At 25.6% G+C, this 12,014-nt stretch overlaps 1 pseudogene; it reads left to right on the top strand.

Annotated features, from left to right (window-relative positions):
• The window catches only part of LOC101503904 (cucumisin-like), a 24,279-nt pseudogene that overhangs the window by 3,021 nt on the left and 9,244 nt on the right, over positions 1-12,014 (top strand).

Raw genomic sequence — 12,014 nt, 5'->3', positions numbered from 1 at the left:
GATCTAAACGAGAATCCTTGAACTACTAAACTGAGAGAAGTTTTCTTCCTTTTTTATTTTTATTTTTTTTTTTTTCTTTCTGTTGTTTGCCCTGTTTCTTTCCGTTTTCTCGTTTTCGTTGTTTAATGTCAGTGTATTTCGACTTTCGTTTATTCATGTTTTTTTTTTCCTTTCACTAAATGTGTATCATGATGAAACAGTTGTACCGACTTGAACTTAATCTTAAAATTTCTGTTTGTGATATCGCAAGTTAAATTTTATTTCTTAGATTATGTTATTGCTCAAGGTGACAAGCCTTCCTAATGCATGCATTCTTGATTACTAAATGGTTGTAGAAGGCTAATATGCCATCAATTTTTAAAAAATACAATTTTAACTTTTCATACGCATGTTGGCTTTATTTTGATTGTTCATATTCTCTCTTATTATCCTAGCTGTGAGCTTTTTGAGCCTAAACACTTAAATTCTTTGTTGTGTGATTATCCAGACATGTGTTATCCCTCTAGAACTTACACTAATTCTGACTTGCATCACTTGTAATTTATGCATACATTGAGGCAATTTTATTGGTCGTTTGAGCCTTTCTAACTACCCTATGAAAATTTTACCCTTTGCTAGCCCCTTTGAGCCTTGTCTTTTTATTGCGGTTACTAGCCACATTACAAGCCAAACACCTGACTTTAATTAAATGACCATACTTGGAGTTATGTAGAAAAAAAAAATGCTTGTCTTGATAAAATTTTAAGTTTGGGGTTGCTCATGGGATAGCAACTTTTTAAGTTTGGGGTGGTGATTCTCACAAAAAGAAATAAAAAGAAGAAAAAAAAAATATTCAATCTGTGTACTTTGGTAAAAAAAAAAAAATATACTTGGTTTTTTTGTCAATGTCTGAGAATCCCCATAATGAAAAGGTGAAGAAAAAAAAATGGTAGAATAATCTGGAAATGTATTCCTAACTCCAAGTGGTAAAGCCTACTATCCTAAAATGTCCTACCCTTACCTAAGCCCCATTACAACCCGAAAGTCCTCCAAAAATGTATGTGTTTACTGCATTGTGATTGCTAACTAGAATTTTTTCAAGCCTATGGTAGCGTGATGCATGTTCTAGGATTTGAGCGATAAATTCATAACCCTTTCTAAACACTTGAGAGAAATTTTGGTGAGATTGTGTGAAGAGAGAGTTGAATTTGATGAATGAATGCCAAGGTGTACAAATCTTGTTGTCTGTATTTTTGAAAACAACCATAGAGCATGATGAATGTTTTGCAGTAGCAAGAACTTTGAAATTTGAGTATTGATGTAATTTGAGAAATTGAATTTAAGTGTGCATTTCACAGGACCAAATATGAAATAAATTGTTGCTTGGGGACAAGCAATAGATTAAGTTTGGGGTTGTGATGACTCTTCATCATATGCATATTTTCCCACTATTTTAGTCTTATTTATCCTCAATTATTAGTTAAATTAAGGATTTATTTGATATATTTTGTTGATTTTTGTTCTTTGAGTTAAATTAAATGTTTTATGTTTTATTTTAGTGATTAAGTAGGAATTTTTCGTAATTTTACATTGCGTTGCGTTTTGGTGCAGTGCTGAATTTTGGTGAGAAATCAACATGACACATGTAGAGTATTTCAGCCATATCTGGTGTTGTAGATGTCCAATTGGAGTCAAACCAAATGCAAATGAAAGCTAGGATCCATAGCTACAACTTTCATGAAGACACCGGAACCAAATTCAGACTCGAAAGAGGAGAAAAATGCAATATACGCCAGATAGCAGATGCTGAGCGCTGGAGCGCGCCCAAGCGCAAGCCAAGCGCTTTTTCCCAGCATTCGCCACTGTTGAAACGCGCCCAAGCGCATCCAAGCGCGCCTTTTGTATCTCTGTCATGAGTAACTAAACCCTATTTGTTAGGGATGAGTGTAACCAGATGAAACCCTTATTTTTCTGATTTGATTTCTAGTTATATGAATGAGTTTATTGAATTGTTTTTCTCATCTTTGTGCTTAATGCTTTTTATTGCTTGATCAACATTAAAATGTTCTACGATTTGTATTTTGAAACGGAAGTGGACTTTACGAATGCTTGAGATGAGAAATTCATGAATTTGTAGTCTAGGGATAGATGGAGGTCATGAAACCAATTAAATTAGTTGCAAAGCAATAATTTACAAGAGAATTTCTATACGGTAATGCTTAATTCTAATCTTAAATCCACTAAGGAATTAGGGGTTACTTTGGAATTAAAGGTTCTGTCACTAAGACATTAGGGCAAGAATAATAAAGAGAATTCGGTAATAGTTCAATAAAGGAATTCAGTAACTAGGATCAAATTAGACACAAAGGTTGGATTCGAAGTGAAACTCATCCCTGACATTTTTTCTCAATTTATAAAAGATCAATTTTACTACTGCTGTCAATTTTAAATATTATTTCAATCAACTTGGGAACCTTTTGTTCAATTTTAGTAACTAAATATAATTCAATAGTAAAACGCAATCCTTGAGTTCGACACTCGGTACTACCGTTTTATTATTACTTGCAACGATTCAGTACACTTGCTGAAACGCTATCAAGTAACAAACATAAAGAAGAGATATATAGAGAGAGAGCAAGAGTTATACTCACCGATGTCTTACACTTGATGGCAAGAAAGGTTGTATTTATAGAGGAAAAAAAGATATGAACATATGAGTCAAGTATATGCATGTCTCTCAATAGTAAGATTCTCTCAATTGTCACCATGCTAAGACATTTCTTTAATTAGCAGCTATTAAGTGTGAATTGCATGTGAAGTTCATTAATTCAAGCTTTTCATTTTTCTTTATCTGCATTACTTCTTTTTCTTTCTAACCATAAAATATTGATGCATGTTTTAAATGCTGATTTTCAATTTCAATGGTTTGTAAGTTAATTAAGTCAGTTCTCTAATTTATTTTAAAACAAAAGTCACTTCTTTAATTATTGTCAATAGCTTTAGAGGTGAAGAAAAATGTAATATTGTAAGTATAGATGAAGAAAAAGAGAAGGGTTTGTATAAGAGATGAATGTGCATAAATTGCTTATAATGTCTTCCAATGGTAAAGATTCTCTACACTGTTAACATGTGAAGGCATTTCTCTAATTAGTGTGAAGTGTGAATATTACCTTTAGATGTTTTTACTATATCTATTTTACTCTAGCTTGTACTTCTTTTTCTTTCTAATAAGGTTTAATTGATTTATATTTTATTTGATTGAAGAATGTGCTTTGCAAGACTTGCACTATAATATTGCAATAAATTTTTTCAAGTGTATGCATCATGCATGCATATTCATTTTGCATTTTTAGCAAGATGAGTAGTAAAATATGAACTTCGTGGTCCACTATGTGCAAAGTGAAACTAATTAATAGGTGACTTCATTCATTCATGCTAATGTTTTTTCTTTATCAACTTTCATTCTTTTTTATCAGCTTTAAAATATTACCACTATTTTTTTTTTTTACTATTTAGTGACATTTTCTATAATTATGGTGTATATATATTATGTTTCTTTTTTTTTTCTCTCTTGCTATTCACTAATACACAAAGCTACAAAAAGTATCATATAAGTAACTTTCATTCTTAGTTTACATGTTTAGCATTTGAAGGGATTACGTTATTATTAATATTATTAGTGATCACTCTCATATCTTAGACTTTGATTGTATATAGTATCCAACAATCAATTATATAAATTGATCACGTCATTACTTATATTTAATTGTTTTTAAGATGATTTAAAGCTTATGGTGATTTTAGTTTCAAACTAGTTGTAAGTACCCAACCAAACTCAATATGATGGCTAAGAATTTTTTATTATTATTATTATTATTATTATTATTATTATTATTATTATTATTATTATTATTATTATTATTATTATTATTATTATTATTATTATTATTATTATTATTATTTATCAAAACATTGTTAAATTTTTTTTTCGCAGTTAGTATTTGGATCTCCTCTATTGTTTTATAGAAGTTATGAATATATAATTGTTAAAAAGTGATGATATACATGAAGCTTACTAGACATGAAAATGTGGACTTGGTAACTTGAACCATAAGTGTAAATGTAATGGACCACAAAATTTCTTTGTTTCAGTGTTATAAATCTATTTAACTCATTTTTTTTCTTAGACTAGTAAGTAGTGATTCACCAAACCAATAACTACAAGAAAAGTAAAGAGAAGAGATAGAAAAGAGAAAGTAAAATAGGAATAGGATTCTCAGATGATATAATCTATTTGTCCGGAGTATGAGTTGATCTTTTTTCACATTTCCATACTTTTTTCCAATAATTAATCTTAGTCATTGTGAGAATCTTTTCTATATCTAAAGATAAGATTCTAAAATATTTATTACATTTGTATTTTTCTATTTCATGAAACAAAGACAATAAATCGGTAACTCTAACTAATAAGCAGTTTAACACGACAAATTAAAGATGTGCTTCGTATCTATGACTATAAAGCACATGTCGTGACAACATATGACACTGATATTAATACATTAATTCTAATATGTGTCAAACACTAAGACAAGTGTCTTCGACCAAAAGTGTCAACGGTAAAAGTATATGATTTATTTTGTTTTTTTAATTACAAATATATATATATAAATATAAATATAAACAGTCAAAAGATATATGATTTGTTTTCTTTTAATGCTAAGATATTCTTAATGGTTAGCAAGTTAAGTATTTTAGTAATTAGTGTCAATTGCATCTGAAGTTCATTGACGCTAGCTTGCTTTAGAACTCCAATCTTCTTTTTTTTTTTTTATTAAGAGAAAATCTTAATATATTTTATTTCATGAATTTATTTTGCAAACTTGTATTGTAGTATAGATCGATATATCATGAATGTGAATTCAAGTACAAAGCATTTCTAATAATATGAGCTGGAAAAAGTGAACAGTTATTGTGGGCACTATACAACTATTTGAGGTTTGTTACTTTGTATTCACCTTTCTTCATATTTTGAGTATAATGGTGTTTTTGTTAGGAAAGGAGTATGCAGTGTATTATGCTTTATAAACTTTGTGTTTGTTACTTATGCTTCATTATATTGATAATGAAGATAAAAAAGATATTGATATTCTTGAAAATTCATATTAAAAAATATATAAAAAGAATACATTATGCTCTATTTTTAGTGTAATTTTCACATTTATTGCAACATATTTTGGTTATATAAAAATCATTAGTATATATAAAAAGTTAATTTTTTTTAATTCTACGATAAATAGACTTAACATTGAGTAAGTTATTCATAAATAACCTCACTACTTTATTTTTTATACTAGACCTTGCTACTAATTTACTTTTCAAAATTTCTGGTAAGCAATTAAGTAATCTATTACTAATAATTAGTAATTAATAGTATTTTCATCTATTTTATATAATAATGTTCCTTTATTTCTCTAAAAATAGGTATGTGTCAATATCAAGAGAGAAAAACAGGGGCCTGGGCTCTGCTGGATTTTGTAATAATGTTATAATAGTAATATGTATACATCAATTAACTTTGCCAATAAAAGGAACTTTGTGAATGTGAGTATATATGTACTTTTTTTTATAGCACATATATAGTATTTTCGGGTAAAAAAATATACATTGTACATTAATTTATTAGATCTTATTAATTCAATCAAATTTTAAGTATGAACAGTTAATTATACTCTAATTAATACAGTTATATATTTAATTTATATTTTTGTCGCTTATTAGTTTATTATGTATTTATATTTATTAAACAAGGTTAACAACTTCACTGAATGTGAATGTGTCCAAAAATATATCTTAAAGCATATGAGTTTCTCTGTTTTTTATTCCAACATACATATTATGAATTTTTAATTAACTTAAAAAAATATTGCATTTTTGTAATAGAACCTCTCACATGTAATCGGATCATACTCCTCTACTTATATTTATAGATGTGTGAGATATGAATAACATTGTTCTTGTCTCAATTTTGCAATGAGAGTAATATGTGCTTCGGTGCAACATTATATTTTGTTAAGTCATCAACATATTTTTTCTCTTCTCTATCTAAATATCTAACAAATGCATGTCTCTCCAAAATATTAGGTAATGCATAGTTCTTAACTCCACAAACCATTTTAATTGTCCATCTAAAACCATATTTTAATGATTTTGATCTAAACTTGGAAGAAAAACCACACTTTTTTGTTGAACTTCAATATCGACACGTTTGTATTTTCCACCTTTTGTTCAACCTAATATTAATTTATTCATTTTTTCTCTCTCTTCGGTCTTTATGTATATATATGATCTAGTGATGATAATAGTTTTGTTTTTAATATCAATCTTCCTAGTCCAAATCACATTAGCTTCCCTTTTATCAAATATTTAAAATAAAATATAAAATAAATTATAAATTAATCACAATAATAATTTTTAACAATATTAATTATAATTATTCATATTTGATCTATGGTGAAAATGTTGGTAGTATTGACACAAGTTTTATCACATAATAAGAGTGATTTATCAATATATGTTAAAAATTATATAAACAAATTAAATAACTTAAAAATAATTTTTTTTTTTAAAAAAATTATGTGTATCGAAATACTTTTTCATGAGTATCCAGATACTTAAGAATTTAACGAAAAACTTCGGAAATATTTTCTGACAGTTTTCATCTTCAATATTTTGTACCAAAAAACTTCAAAAAAAATTCATATAGTTTCTGGGAATTGTTTTATAATTTTTTTGAGACGTTTCAGTATTGAGGAACAAGTTAAGTTTTCTATGAATTTCTGAAAATTTTTTGAATATCAAAAAACTTGAATTGATTGTCACGAAAATATTTAAAATGGTGAATTAAAAAGGAAATTTGAGTTTGTAAAATAGTTAAAATTTACAAGGTAAAGCTGATATTTTAAAAATATTTGAGGCATATGTAAAACAGTATATAGGGTAAAATTTTCTTTTAAAATATAATATAATTATTATTAATTTTAATGTTAAAAATATTTTAGTTATTTTAAATATATATATATATATATTCCAAAGTTTTTTATTAATTATAATTTTGAAAGTAATTCAATATAAACTAATCAGAATATTATTAATATCAAAAAAACTCGTGCAATCCACGTGTATGACGTCTAGTTTTAAGTAATATTTCATAAAATGTATCATATATAATATTTTTTGTCAAAACAAATCTTATATTATGATTAATTATAATATAGAATAATATTTCATTTAGAATAATATTTATCTTGTTTAAATATTAAAATAAAAAAAAATTAAATTTATATAATTTTATTAGTAAAACAAAAAATTTAAAATTATTAATTTATACAACAATAATTTAAAACTTTAAAATATTTAAATAACATATTTAAAATTTTATTTATTTTGAATTAAAAATATTAAATATAAATTAAATATAAAAATCAATAATAAAACATAAAATTAAAATTTAAATATATAAAATTTTAAATTTTAAAATTACTTTTGGATAAAATAAATAAATAAAAATATTTTATATTAAATTTATTTTATTATGTAAATAAATATTAAATAATTTTATAAATGAAATAAATTTTGAATAGTTTTTAATTAATTTTAATTTTAATATGTAATATTTATAAATAAAATAAATTTATTTTTCATATTTTGATATATCAATAATTTTAATAAAAAAATGAGTTAAGAAGAGTGCCACATGATAAAAAATAGTGGGAGACCAAAAAAGTTAAATAATTAGTTATTAGGAAATTAAATTTAAAAATGAATATTAGCACAAAAGTTGTAATGGTGGGAGGAATTAGTAAACAAGGTCGTCCTGAGATTGTGAAAGGATTTGTTATTTTGGTTCTACATGGTGGTTGAGTGGGAAGAGATTGTGCGAATGCATATAAAGTACTTGGAAATTTTTAGAGAATTTGATGATGTTTTTGCTTGCAGTGGTGCAGATGATTTGATTTATATTCAAAGTTATGGAGATCCAAAGCTTCTTATGTATGACATGAACCTTAGACAATATTGCTAATAAATTTGCATATCCATAGACACTAGAATATTATTAGTAGCATTAAGGGGAATAAATGAAAGTCAAATAGCATAGAAATTATTGGAAGCTAAATTAAGTGGAAAAAATTAAGCAAAGTTAATATTAAAAGCTAATCAAAATAAATAACTAGTGATTTTTAATTAATGAATAGTAACAAACATAAAGAAGAGATATATATAGAGAGAGCAAGAGTTATACTTACCGATGTCTTACACTTGATGGCATGAAAGATGGTATTTATAGAGGAAAAGAAGAGACGAACATGTAAGTCAAGTATATGCATGTCCCTCAATGGTAAGATTCTCTCAATTATCACCATGCTAAGGCATTTCTTTAATTAATAGCTATGAAGTGTGAATTGCATGTGAAGTTCATTAATTCAAGTTTTTCTTTTTTCTTTATTTGCATTCCTCTATTTGATAATGCTCTTTACAGACCACAAATAATTGTATTATAATTGGGCACAATATGTTGTTAGAAAAGTACAACTTCTAATTTTAATGTATATATATATATATTATACTTAATTTAAATATTAAAAAAAATCAATAGTTAATAAGTTTTTTATGACATAATTAGTTTTATTAATTAATATTTTATAAATAAAAAATAATGATGAATACTTTTCCATTAACAAGCTAATGCTCACTAGGAATAAATATTTTTTCAAAGATAGAATGACCGAATAAAATCACGTACGCTAGCTTCATCTTCTTCCCTTTTCGAAACACAATCACATGCTTCATCACTTACACTTCTTCTATTCCTATAGTTTTGACGATCCTGAAAATATAGGATAAATTTGGTTAGTGTTAATCCAACTAAAGAATGGTTTATATAATCATTTTATCTAACCAAAATTAACATCACAAGCTTGATTAACCGAAACAACTTTGTCCAAAAACAAAACTGATAAGATAGTGACATTTTATTAAACTTTTTGTTTAATTGTATTATTTGTTCCTTTATTTTAAAAAAAAAATCAGTTTTAGTTTTTCTCAAATTTTTTTTATGTAAAATACCGATGTGAAATGTTTTAAATGATATCATATGCTTTAATGATCTAAAGTCATTTAAATATATTTATTATTTGTATGTCATGAATTAGATTACAAAAATTAATTATTTTTGAAATTAAAAATGAAATTTTTAAAAAGTTTTTTTGCAATATCATAACCGTTTATTAATTCAAATTATTATATTATGACGTCATTTAAAATTGTTTGATTGTAGTTTTGATATCTTTATTTTAACTGAATCATGAAAATAGTCTTCTCATTTAAATTTTTTTAATTTTAGTTCATAAAAACAGAATTTGAATCTAAAATTTGATGAAGCATCTTTTTTTAAGCCACAGTACAATTGTTGCACTACGCGAGTCATTTTTTATTTACATAATGACATCAAGCTCTTATTGCAACTCGTGTTACTGAATTGAGACATGATTCGACTTAAATAAACGCAAAAAAATGATATTTCATCAAGCTTTGAATCAAAATTCTATTTAAAAATCAACACTGGGAAGAAATAAAATTGGTAGACTATTTTCGTAATTCAAATAAAATAAAGACATCAAAAGTGCAATTAAGCCAAATATATGAATCACTAATTTTTAGTCTTAAAAATTAAAAAAGATCAAAACTAAAATATTTTAAAATATAAAAACTAATTTTATGAGTAAATAAAAATAAAAAAGATGAAACTACAACCAAACCTAAATATTTATATTAGACCTAACTTCTATCAATATAAAAGAGTTGTAAAATAAGAAGGATGACTTTTTATAAACTTTATTTTGAAGAGAGTGAAATGAAAAAACATGGAACATATATACATACAGTAAATTATGTGCAAATTAAGGACTATTAGTTGGATATCTGCAATTGGTCATCCGGGTTAGTGGTATCCCACTTGTTTACACGTGAGCTAGCGTTCTCCGCCTGCACAAGAAAAAGAAATTATACATCAATATGAAAGGATTAAAATTAATAGAATATATATATAGTTTATGTTGAAGATGTATATAATATAGTATATACCTCCTTTTCCCAATCACATCGTAGTGATAATAATTTAAATGTATATCATATATTTCGTTTAATGTTTGTTCATATTGTTAAAGGTTTTCATGAAAAGGCAGAGAGTATTAGCCAAAATTGTATATTATTTGAAAGTTAGCAACTGGTTCTCATAATTGTAAATCGCCTACACTCCATCACAAAACAGATTATGGGGATGGTTTCATTTAGATTTAGAAAATTAATGTGTCTAGAGACAGTTTTTCATAAGTAATTTACATTATAATTCAAATATAAATTATTCCTCAAAACTCAATTTTAAAATATCATTACTAAACTTTTATCTTTATTTTTTTAACTGCCTATTTTTTCAAAATTATTTATATCAAATCCAAAACAAACATATGATAATGAATGTATGAGAGACGAGAGACAGAGTGAGGGAAGAAAAAGAAAAATTAAACAAAAATAATAGAGAGATAGAAAACAGGAATAAAACGGGTACATTGAAAACATATATAAATGACATAATTATGTAAGAGAAAATGTGAAAATGAAAAGTAAAATTTTATGAATAAATATAATCTTACAATTAAAATTATGATTAGATAAAATAGAGACTCACCATCACTTGATATGTGGAACTATGCATATCCAAGCGAAAGGATCAAAATTAACAAATGAAAATAAATCTATTTTATATATCTCAAGATAAATATTCAGTCAATATTAGCTCAATAGTAACATGTGATAGTTAGACTAGTACCATAACAATACAGAACCAATTATTGATGACGACCAAGCTAATTAAAAAGTTTAATTTCGTTGCAAGTTAAATTAAGGGAAATAAATTAAAGTCAAATAACATAGAAATTATTGGAAGCTAAATTAAGTGGAAAAAATTAAGCAAAGTTAATATTAAAAGTTAATTGAAATAAATAACTAGTGATTTTTAATTAATGAATAGTAACAAACATAAAGAAGAGATATATATTGAGAGAGAGAGTAAAAGTTATACTTATCGATGTCTTACACTTGATGACATGAAAGGTGGTATTTAGAGAGGAAAAGAAGAGATGAACATGTGAGTCAAGTATATGCATGTCCCTCAATGGTAAGATTCTCTCAATTGTCACCATGCTAATGCATTTTTTTAATTAGCAGCTATGAAGTGTGAATTGCATGTGAAGTTCATTAATTGAAGTTTTTCTTTTTTTCTTTATCTGCATTACTTCTTTTTCTTTCTAACCACAAAATATTGATGCATATTTTAAATGCTGATTTTCAATTTCAATGGTTGATAAGTTAATTGAGTCATTTTTAAAACAAAAGTCACTTCATTAATTATTTTCAATAGCTTTAGAGGTGAAAAAAATGGTAGATTGTAAGTATAGATGAAGAAAAAGAGAATGGTACGTATAAGAGATGAATATGCATAAATTGTTAACATGTGAAGATATTTCTCTAATTAGTGTGAAGTGTGAATATTAGCTTTAGATGTTTTTACTATATCTATTTTACTCTAGCTTGTACTTCTTTTTCTTTCTAATAAGGTTTAATTGATTTATATTTTATTTGATCGAAGAATGTGCTTTGCAAGTCTTGCACTATAATATTGCAATAAAGTTTTTCAAGTGTATGCATCATGCATGCATATTCAATTAACTTGCATTTTTAGCAAGATGAGTAGGAAAATATGAATTTGGTGGTCCACTATGTGCAAAGTGAAACTAATTAATAGGTTACTTCATTAATTCATGTGTTGTTTTTTCTTTATCAACTTTACTTCTTTTTTATCAACTTTAAAATATTACCACTAATTTTTTTGGTTTACTATTTATTGTGAAATTTTCTATAATTATAGTATATATATATATATATATATATATATATATATATATATATATATATATATA

Source organism: Cicer arietinum, chromosome 2 (genome assembly GCF_000331145.2).
Source record: "Cicer arietinum cultivar CDC Frontier isolate Library 1 chromosome 2, Cicar.CDCFrontier_v2.0, whole genome shotgun sequence".
Taxonomy (NCBI): Eukaryota; Viridiplantae; Streptophyta; class Magnoliopsida; order Fabales; family Fabaceae; genus Cicer; species Cicer arietinum.
This window is presented reverse-complemented; position numbering and strand designations above follow the sequence as displayed.